At 43.6% G+C, this 11,797-nt stretch overlaps 1 long non-coding RNA gene across 1 annotated transcript; it reads right to left on the reverse strand.

The window, feature by feature from the left end:
- Positions 1 to 7,131: 7,131 nt before the first annotated feature.
- Positions 7,132 to 10,780, reverse strand: LOC135520126 (uncharacterized). Its single transcript, XR_010452352.1, has 6 exons — positions 10,640 to 10,780; positions 9,258 to 9,278; positions 8,826 to 8,855; positions 8,666 to 8,716; positions 8,302 to 8,352; positions 7,132 to 7,759 (listed from the first exon to the last, which is right to left on the reverse strand). It is a non-coding gene; the product is annotated as an uncharacterized LOC135520126 (long non-coding RNA).
- Positions 10,781 to 11,797: the final 1,017 nt, after the last annotated feature.

Consider the following 11,797-nt stretch of genomic DNA (forward strand, 5'->3'; position numbering starts at 1 on the left):
CATGAGGTGGGTGGGGCAATCTGAGACATGAGCGCGCAAGACATTTAAGTGTGCCTACAAATCGCACAGACCCGTCTGAATAGAATATGATCGCCTAGTGTGATCGATTACACGTATTTCTAGTCGGAGAAAGAATGTTTCTTTATTGGTCATTAATAACTTTGTCCTATACATTAAAGTATTGTATTGCTTCCGTTGACTGAAAATAGGTTATTAGGCCAACGCGCAACCAACAGACATTTAGCACACAAATGGTTAGTTGTACGTAGTTGAACTCTAGTCTAAGGCAGGGATGGACAACTCCAGTTCTCGGGAACCTGATTGGTGTCACACTTCTGGCCCCTGGTCTAATGCCATGGTGATGGAAGACAGAAGCTATACATTATTATAAACTGGGTGCTGATTGGCTGACAGCCACGGTATACCAGACCTTATTAAAAAGAAAAGGAGAGCCGCACACTCTAGGAGCTTAGATGCAATAATGTAATAACCATCGTTTCGACAGACAAGCTGTCTTCACCAGGATATACCACGGGTATGACAAAACATGTATTTTTATTGCTATAATTACGTTAACAGTTGTATTATGTAACCAGTTTATAATAGCAATATGGCACCTCAGGGGTTTGTGGTATATGGCCAATATACCACGGCTAAGGGCTGTATCCAGGCACTCTGCGTTGTGTCTTAAATACAACTACAATTGCTTAAATAGGCCTAAAGAAATGTTGAATGTTCATATCTATTCCTCTTGTCAACACTATCCTAGAACAAATAGCAGAACTCTCAGCAACCCCCATCTTCCTCTTTCCGTTTAGGTTGCTTTACCCTCTCCATAATTTGTTCTCCTTGTGTGAAACCTTCCCACTCCCTCCTCTTCCCAGCAAGTCCCCATTTGGGTAGTTACCCTCAAATAAGTGCTAGTAGGCCTATGTGTATAGCTTAACATTTGCCATCCCCTCCCCCTTCATGCTAGTCACATGAACTCAGCGGAATGTACGGAGTTTGCAGGGTGGAGATGGACAACCAACCCTCACTCGACGGAACGACTTGATTAGTGTAGTGTCAACAACGTAGCCACTGCCAGCTAGCCTACTCCAGCAGTACTGTATCATTTCAATCATTTTAGTCAATAAGATTCTTGCTACGTAAGCTTAACGTTCTGAACATTCGATAAGTGTAGTCCACTTGTCATTCCAATCTCCTTTGCATTAGCGTAGCCTCTTCTGTAGCCTGTCAACTATGTGTCTATCTATCCCTGTTCTCTCCTCTCTGCACAGACCATACAAACGCTCCACACCGCGTGGCCGCGCCACCCTAATCTGGTGGTCCCAGCGCGCACGACCCACGTGGAGTTCCAGGTCTCCGGTAGCCTCTGGAACTGCCGATCTGCGGCCAACAAGGCAGAGTTCATCTCAGCCTATGCCTCCCTCCAGTCCTCGACTTCTTGGCACTGACGGAAACATGGATCACCACAGACAACACTGCTACTCCTACTGCTCTTCTTCGTCCGCCCACGTGTTCTCGCACACCCCGAGAGCTTCTGGTCAGCGGGGTGGTGGCACGGGATCCTCATCTCTCCCAAGTGGTCATTCTCTCTTTCCCCTTACCCATCTGTCTATCGCCTCCTTTGAATTCCATGCTGTCACAGTTACCAGCCCTTTCAAGCTTAACATCCTTATCATTTATCGCCCTCCAGGTTCCTCGGAGAGTTCATCAATGAGCTTGATGCCTTGATAAGCTCCTTTCCTGAGGACGGCTCACCTCTCACAGTCCTGGGCGACTTTAACCTCCCCACGTCTACCTTTGACTCATTCCTCTCTGCCTCCTTCTTTCCACTCCTCTCCTCTTTTGACCTCACCCTCTCACCTTCCCCCCTACTCACAAGGCAGGCAATACGCTCGACCTCATCTTTACTAGATGCTGTTCTTCCACTAACCTCATTGCAACTCCCCTCCAAGTCTCCGACCACTACCTTGTATCCTTTTCCCTCTCGCTTTCATCCAACACTTCCCACACTGCCCCTACTCGGATGGTATCGCGCCGTCCCAACCTTCGCTCTCTCTCCCCCGCTACTCTCTCCTCTTCCATCCTATCATCTCTTCCCTCTGCTCATACCTTCTCCAACCTATCTCCTGATTCTGCCTCCTCAACCCTCCTCTCTTCCCTTTCTGCATCCTTTGACTCTCTATGTCCCCTATCCTCCAGGCCGGCTCGGTCCCCCCTCCCGCTCCGTGGCTCGACGACTCATTGCGAGCTCACAGAACAGTGCTCCGGGCAGCCGAGGAAATGGAGGAAAACTCGCCTCCCTGCGGACCTGGCATCCTTTCACTCCCTCCTCTCTACATTTTCCTCCTCTGTCTCTGCTGCTAAAGCCACTTTCTTCCACTCTAAATTCCAAGCATCTGCCTCTAACCCTAGGAAGCTCTTTGCCACCTTTCCTCCCTCCTGAATCCTCCTCCCCCTCCCCCTCCTCCCTCTCTGCAGATGACTTCGTCAACCATTTTGAAAAGAAGGTCGACGACATCCGATCCTCGTTTGCTAAGTCAAACGACACCGCTGGTTCTGCTCACACTGCCCTACCCTGTGCTCTGACCTCTTTCTCCCTCTCTCTCCAGATGAAATCTCGCTTCTTGTGACGGCCGGCCGCCCAACAACCTGCCCGCTTGACCCTATCCTCCTCTCTTCTCCAGACCATTTCCGGAGACCTTCTCCCTTACCTCACCTCGCTCATCAACTCATCCCTGACCGCTGGCTACGTCCCTTCCGTCTTCAAGAGAGCGAGAGTTGCACCCCTTCTGAAAAAACCTACACTCGATCCCTCCGATGTCAACAACTACAGACCAGTATCCCTTCTTTCTTTTCTCTCCAAAACTCTTGAACGTGCCGTCCTTGGCCAGCTCTCCCACTATCTCTCTCAGAATGACCTTCTTGATCCAAATCAGTCAGGTTTCAAGACTAGTCATTCAACTGAGACTGCTCTTCTCTGTATCACGGAGGCGCTCCGCACTGCTAAAGCTAACTCTCTCTCCTCTGCTCTCATCCTTCTAGACCTATCGGCTGCCTTCGACACTGTGAACCATCAGATCCTCCTCTCCACCCTCTCCGAGTTGGGCATCTCCGGCGCGGCCCACGCTTGGATTGCGTCCTACCTGACAGGTCGCTCCTACCAGGTGGCGTGGCGAGAATCTGTCTCCTCGCCACGCGCTCTCACCACTGGTGTCCCCCAGGGCTCTGTTCTAGGCCCTCTCCTATTCTCGCTATACACCAAGTCACTTGGCTCTGTCATAACCTCACATGGTCTCTCCTATCATTGCTATGCAGACGACACACAATTAATCTTCTCCTTTCCCCCTTCTGATGACCAGGTGGCGAATCGCATCTCTGCATGTCTGGCAGACATATCAGTGTGGATGACGGATCACCACCTCAAGCTGAACCTCGGCAAGACGGAGCTGCTCTTCCTCCCGGGGAAGGACTGCCCGTTCCATGATCTCGCCATCACGGTTGACAACTCCATTGTGTCCTCCTCCCAGAGCGCTAAGAACCTTGGCGTGATCCTGGACAACACCCTGTCGTTCTAACTAACATCAAGGCGGTGGCCCGTTCCTGTAGGTTCATGCTCTACAACATCCGCAGAGTACGACCCTGCCTCACACAGGAAGCGGCGCAGGTCCTAATCCAGGCACTTGTCATCTCCCGTCTGGATTACTGCAACTCGCTGTTGGCTGGGCTCCCTGCCTGTGCCATTAAACCCCTACAACTCATCCAGAACGCCGCAGCCCGTCTGGTGTTCAACCTTCCCAAGTTCTCTCACGTCACCCCGCTCCTCCGCTCTCTCCACTGGCTTCCAGTTGAAGCTCGCATCCGCTACAAGACCATGGTGCTTGCCTACGGAGCTGTGAGGGGAACGGCACCGCAGTACCTCCAGGCTCTGATCAGGCCCTACACCCAAACAAGGGCACTGCGTTCATCCACCTCTGGCCTGCTCGCCTCCCTACCACTGAGGAAGTACAGTTCCCGCTCAGCCCAGTCAAAACTGTTCGCTGCTCTGGCCCCCCAATGGTGGAACAAACTCCCTCACGACGCCAGGACAGCGGAGTCAATCACCACCTTCCGGAGACACCTGAAACCCCACCTCTTCAAGGAATACCTAGGATAGGATAAGTAATCCTTCTCACCTCCCCCCTCCCCCTTAATGATTTAGATGCACTATTGTAAAGTGGCTGTTCCACTGGATGTCAGAAGGTGAATTCACCAATTTGTAAGTCGCTCTGGATAAGAGCGTCTGCTAAATGACTTAAATGTAAAATGTAAATGTTATGGTGTCTCGGTAGTTCAGTTGTTTCATAACACATATACGGTGGCTCTGTTTCTTTTCAGTTGAAAGGCTGCTTTCACTTTGTTTTCATTCGTTCATTTCCGTTTCTTGTCCATTTAAGTGCAACCTGACTATAGGGAATTCCATTAGGCCTACACTATTTGAAAAAGGCGCACCCCGTCCAACGTGTGAGACCTGCGCGATAGAAGACAGCACATTCACTATCTCCTACCCGAATGATGGTGGAGTGTGAAATCCTCATCTGTTCATTTTGATACATGATATACAGGCCAATCCCACATTTAGGTCCAACCCCTCTCGTATAGGCAGCGTCAAGGGCACATGTTTCTGTTTTGCTTCTCTGCTGACTCGGATTTGTACTGTATACTGTACTGTGTAGGCTTGTGTTTTGGATAGCGACACTCATAGGTTTACATCTATTTGCCAGTCATATTGGCCCCCTGTTTCGTGGAGCGAGTGTTGTGTCTGTGTGTGACATCCCACTGTAGGGAGAGGCACATCATACACTCTCCTATTTGGTTGAAAATATAGTCACTTGCCTCACTATTTTTCCTAATTCCCAAGTTCGGGTGGAGAGGCTATCCTTCTAATTTACCAAAATGTGTTATGGCCTAGCCATGTTGATGTTGCAAAGTTTGGTAGGCAAATGGTCGGATGTATTTTTTAGCCATCATAAAATGGCTATATATAAACTCTAAGTACAATGAATGTAAATTGAAAACACCAACGTGTCTCTCCTTATGTCAATTCTAAAGTGCTGGCGATAAGAAAGCAATCTGGTGGATAGGTAAACCACTAATTAAAGTCCCTTAATTCTGGTCAGACACTGCCCTCTATTGGAGACTAAAAGGTATCACACTGAGGTCTCATGTCAAATTGAAATCATGTCAGATTCTACGGTGCATTCAGAAATAATTCACACCCCTTCCCCTTTCCCACGTTGTTACATTATAGCCTTATTCCAAAACACAATACCCAATAATGACAAAGCGAAAACAGGTTTAGAAATTTCAGCAAATGTATAAGGAATAAAAATATAATTACCTTATTTACATAAATATTCAAACCCTTAAATATGCGACTCAAAATTGAGCTCAGATGCATCCGCTTTTCCATTGATCATACTTGAGATTAATCTACAACTTGATTGGAGTCCACCTGTGGTAAATTCAATTGATTGGACATGATTTGGAAAGGCACACACCTGTCTATTTAAAGTCCCACAGATGACAGTGGATGTCAGAGCAAAAAAACAAGCCATGAGGTCAAAGGAATTGTCCGTAGAGCTACGAGACAGGATTGTATCGAGACACAGATCTGCTGAAAGGTACCAAAAAATGTCTGCAGCATTGGAGGTACCCAAGAACACAGTGGCCTCCATCATTCTTAAATGGAAGAAGTTTGGAACCACCAACTCTTCCTAGAGATGTCCGCCTATCCAAACTGAGCAATCAGGGGAGAAGGGCTTTGGTCAGGGAGGTGACAAATCCAATGGTCACTCTGACAGATCTCCAGAGTTCCTCTTTTGCGATGGGAGAATCTTCCAGGACAACCATCTCTGAAGCACTCCACTACTCTGGACTTTATGGTAGTAGCCAGGCGGAAGGTACGACAGCCCGCTTTGAGTTTGCCAAAACACACCTAAAGGACTCTTAGACCATGAGAAACAAGATTATCTGGGCTGATGAAACCAAGATTGAATTATTTGGCCTGAATGCCAAATGTCACGTCTGGAGGAAACCTGGCACCATCCCTACAGTGAATCATGGTGTTGGCAGCATCACGCTGCGGGTATGTTTTTTAGCAGCAGGGACTGGAAGACAAGTCAGGATCGAGGGAAAGATTAACGGTGCAAAGTAGAGATCCTTGATGAAAACCTTTTCCAAAACGCTCAGGACCTGCCTGGAGCGAAGTTTCACCTTCCAACAGGGCAACAACCCTAAGCACACAGCCAAGACAACGCAGGAGTGGCTTCGGGGAAAGTTTCTGAATGTCCTCGAGTGGCCCAGCATGAACCCAATCGAACATCTCTGGAGACCTGAAAATAGCTGTGCAGCAACGCTCCCCATCCAACATGCTAGAGCCTGAGGGTCTGCAAAGAATGGGAGAAACTCGCCAAATACGGGTGTGCCAAGCTTGTAGCATCATACCCTAGAAGACTCTAGGCTGTAATCGCTGCCAAGGTACTTCAAAGTACTGAATATTTATGTAAATTTAGATTTCAGTTGTAAAAAAATATATACATTTCTAAAAACCTGTTTCTGCTATGTCATTAGGGGTATTGTGTACATTTGGGGGGGGACGACAACAATGTAATCAATTTTAGAATAAGGCTGTAGCGTACCTGGAGTCAAGTGGTTTGAATACTTTCCTAATGCACTGTATACCCCTCAGCCATGCATTATTTATGGACAAAGGGATGGATTGGTGGTAGAAAATTCACAACACAGAACCGCCACATAGCAGAGAAAACATACTTTTTCTGACACAGTAGCAGATGCTCTATAGACGGGGAATTGGAAGGTAATGCATGCATTTTTATGGCAGCATAGAGAAAAGGCCTCAACACTGTAATCCAAGAGAATAGAATCCATTCACTTTCATCCTATGCATTTTTCTCACATGTAACACCAGCTCGAGGTCCCCCATCTATAGATTGACGAAGCAGTTGATGTCCCTGCCCAATAGGCTATTGACAGGTCTAGTGGATTTGTGCACAAACTGGCATGGCAACTAACAAAGAATGTTTGATAATGATTTGCTGTGATATTGAACCAAATCAAACAAACTGCCTTTTAATCATTTTATTCAAGAACATTTAAATTTCATAGGAGTCACAATAGCTCTTTCCACTGTTTTTACAGAACAATTTAATAAAATAAACAATAGAACATATGATTAAGTTCACATTATTAATTTTGTGTGGTGATTTTGTGTGTTGACCTAATACAAGTTAGTGATTACTTTCAAACTGTCTTACGTCTCCTGAATGAGAAGAGCTGATGTTGATTCAAAACATTTGGTAAGTAATTAATATTAAAAAACTTAAAAGGAGTGGCAAAAACCCTATTCCTCTTAACATTTTAGAAACACACTTTAGCTGCCTTTAAAGTTTGGATTTATGTAGGAAAATAACAGGTTTAGAAGGGTATTTTTTTGTGTTTTTTTTATACTTGGACAGGATATGGACGGTATTCATTTAAACGATGCATAAAAATGGATATGAACATGAGAACCCCTTGGAACAGCTTCATTACCTCAAATGTAAGCCCACAATGAACTATAAATGATATCTTTTAATATAAAAAAAACTTGGTAAAAAATACTTATTTTAAACTGTACAGTCACCAAGTACACAGAATGATCACAACTTCAAACAGTTCTTCATTTGGCGTCTCCAGCGGCCTCAACTTTCGCCTAGAAATGAAGAAGACTTATTTCAGACATACAAAAACAAAAAACCTTTGTATGCAATGAATAACCCTGGGAAGAAAGTTAACTTTGAAGTTATTTTCAAAAGAGAATAGAAAATAAGAAACAATTTACGTATATTGAACTGCATCTAACCCCGTAGGCCTACTGTATTGTTATAGTGAAAATATTTTCTAAAGACCAGTTATTTTTGTGCAAATCAATTAAATTACATGCACAAATTTATACCAGAAGCAAATAAATGACAGAACCCCAACACTATAATAACAGTGTAATAACAATTAACAGAACTGCTTGGTTAATATCATTCCACAATTCACACATTGAGTTAATGCTTGTATGTACAGGTGGGGTGAATGAATCACATCCCCTACGAGGTTGAATCCCTATCAAGGGGCAGTGTTGTTTTATTCTGGTAAGGGTAACTGATGGATTGCAGACAAAGTCTTGAAATCGAAACCATAAGGGGGGGTGGGGGAAATAATCACATTGAATAGAGAGCAAACAGATCCTTTCAGGAAACAAACCTCAGCCTTGGCATCACCGTTCTCAGCGGCCTTCTTTCCCTTGACTGCCTTCTGAAGAAGAAAAAACACATTAGCCACTGACCGAAAGAGTAAATGTATTTTCTCTCTCCTCTCAATTCCTTCAAGATGTTATGCATCTTGTCAAATGCTCAGCAGTGCCAAAATACTTGAGATTCTTTTTTATGAGGCTTTCCCTCATGTGGCTGTTAAAAAAATAATAACAGGACAACTTCTGAGTTGATGCCAAAGGTCATGAATCAATAACGCTTAGGCTAAGGGTTAACACAACTGCTAATAACCTCTAGATGCAAAAACAGCACATACTTTATTAATAAAAGACAGATGAAACAAACACGTAACATACTTTGGGTGCTGCCGCTTTTTTGGGTTTGGCCGCCGGCTTTGGCACAGGTCTCTGCAACAAACAAAAAAACAAGACAGTCATTAGGGTAAGTAACACATGAGTTTGCAATACAAAGAAATGTACAGATCCTAAAGTAGCCTATTTGAATGGTAATACTTACAGATGACAAACGCGCAGAACGTCTTGCAGGCTGAAGAAAGGAACACATTTTACACATCTAACCATGACTCAACCACTACTATAACGATCCCACTTTAACAAACTACAACTTTTAAAGCATAAGGAAGCCTTCATAAATAATGATTGCATAGATGTATCGGCAAAGTATCATTCATAAGCAAATGTAATGCTTTATAACGCATTTCAAACGAGTAATGTCGCATTTGACAAAGCACCAACCTTTTATATCACCCTTTATGTATAAAATTGTTTACAAATGATCTGTGAAGCATTTATGTAGACCAAATTTCTCAAGACTTTATGAACATGCTATACAGCATTTGTAAGCTGAAGTTCAGTTAAAGTGTAACAATTATAAACTAATACATAGTTAACATTTTAGAATTAACAGTGTGAATACTTGTATGCATACCTCATCGCCCTTGGTAGCACTCTGAAAACAGTAGAAAAAAGCAGAAGAAAAATGTTTAGAAACTGGGAGGAAATGGAACTTCTAAAGCACATTTTAAATACTACGAATAACAAATAAATTCAGCTAATGTATCAGACAGTACTGCATATGCCTGGGTTGTAGAGCATAGGTCCTTTTCAAATAGCAAGGTAACTGATGCTAATGTTATGTCCATTGTTGCCCTCTCTCATTCTATGTAGGGCCCCTTTGATCAAAATGAAGCATCACATCCCCAGAGAACATGCTGGGCTTTTGTATAATGTATATTTTGCATAACGGATTACATACACCACAGCGAGCGAGTTAGATACACATTTTTAATGACATACATTTCCACTGTTCTTGGCTACTTCTGACTTCGAAAGAATTCCCGCGCATATTCAAATTCAAACCTGTCCTGTCACAACAGTCGGGCGCGCTTGGCACTTCCTTTGTTTTGCGTCAATTCGCGCTCGACAGCCATCAACAAGATGAAGTTCGCGCTCAATAAATGTACCTATCAACATTATTTCGACGAAGTTAATGCGGTTAAATATTCAGTAATATGTTTTTAAAAAATGTATAACTTTAAGGTTCAACGATAAACATAATAGAACATGTCATTGAAAAGCACATATGCTGTTTGTGCATTCACAAAGATGCTAGCTAATGTTGGCTATGCAAAGATGGCAGCCTGACGTTGAAATTAGCAGGGCTGAGGAAATGACTGAAGTTAACGTCAACAACTCTAGCTAATGTTTGTTGAAAAAAAATGCATTGGCAATGATTTAGTATTTACTGGTAAAGTAAAGGATTCATAAGATTGCATTTAAGCGTTGCGTCGGGTGCAAATTATTGAAAAACGACCATGCATATTTTCCCACCAATTTTTGAGGCTCACTGATTCAAGCCTGCCTCAAACATGACTAGAAAACTAGACACCGAGAAGCTTGCAAGCAGCACATTAAACTACACAAATTAATAGTTAAATCGTTAGATGTATGAAATACAGCAGTTGACCCCCGCGAGCTTCTTCACAACTTCCAAGAAGCACCTAGCGTGTGATGCACAAATCGTACTTAGGTTGAGTGAATGAACTCGTCATAGGTATGCTCAATGTAGGACGAATAACCTTAATAAATATGGTTAATATCTTTACACTTTATTTCTTATGTAATTGTCCTTTTTGTATACGGTTTATTTGATATATTGATGACTGCATTGAGAGGATAACCCATTTTGCCGCCATTTCTAAACGACGACATACAGTACTGATGAAGAGACCAAATGCAATTTTAAAACGGCAAGATGCAAGCAAAAAAAATACAAATATATTTGTTAGCCGAAAATTAAACATTCCTTACCTTTCTTTTAGGCATATTGATGATTGTTCGGGAATTGCAACACAATTCCAATTTTTTTTATTTTATGGAACTTGTTGGGTATCTCACTAAGCTCTTCTAGCCACGTTAGCAATGCAACAATGGTGAATGTAAAATAATGACCGAATGTAAAATATAAGATAGAAACCGGTTTGAACCAGTTTTTATATTTTGAAGTCAGACATTGGATGAAAACAAATCACGTGTTTGTGGGCGTCTCCATGTTCTTAAAGAGAGAGTGCATAGAAAATACCACCGCTGTAACGAGGTGGCGTGGTTTCTGCAGACTGCAGCAAAGACAGTACAGTATGAAGATATGGATAAACTGCTTCTCCAATAAAAATCCCCGATCACGCTTGTAGGCGACGGCGGCTAGCTCAGGCGCCGAAACACGTAATCAGGTCTAAGGTTCGTTTCGCGCCGAACTGCGCATTTGCAGGCCATCAAATCAAAGGTTGGAGTAATAACATGCTCAACTACTTAATACATTGGGTTGTGCCTATATTTCGAGAAAATTAACAACCAAGGAATTATGTTTAACTTCTGTCATTGACTTCTATAACGCCAAACCCCGACCTTGTCGGCTTGATCAGCTTCGCAAGCGTTCCCAGCAGTCTCGCGATGTTGCGCCTCTGAGTTTAGAAACTTTAACTTTAAATATGGGCATCCATGACCATAAAACAGTTATTGCACAATGACATGCATTGAACATTTTACTTGACCAGTCCAGCACACATACACTATATATATAAAAGTATGTGGACACTCCTTCAAAATTGAATTTGGCTATTTCAGCCACAACCATTGCGAACAGGTGTATAAAAATGGAACACACAGCCACACGATCACCATAGACAAACACTGGCAGTAGAATGGCCTTACTGAAGAGCTCAGTGACAACATTGATCTGCTGTTATTGTGAAGTGGAAACGTCTAGGAGCAACAATGGCTCACAAATCACACTTCACCATCTGGCTGTCGGACGAACGAATCTGGGTTTGGCAGATGCCAGAAGTACGCTTCCAGACCCAAAAGGTTGTGCCAACTGTAAAGTTTGGAGAAATAATGGTCTGGGGCAGTTTTTCATGGTTCGGGCTTGGCCCTTTAGTTCCAGTGAAGGGAAATCTTAACGCCACAGCA

Source organism: Oncorhynchus masou, chromosome 29 (genome assembly GCF_036934945.1).
Source record: "Oncorhynchus masou masou isolate Uvic2021 chromosome 29, UVic_Omas_1.1, whole genome shotgun sequence".
Classification (NCBI taxonomy): Eukaryota; Metazoa; Chordata; class Actinopteri; order Salmoniformes; family Salmonidae; genus Oncorhynchus; species Oncorhynchus masou.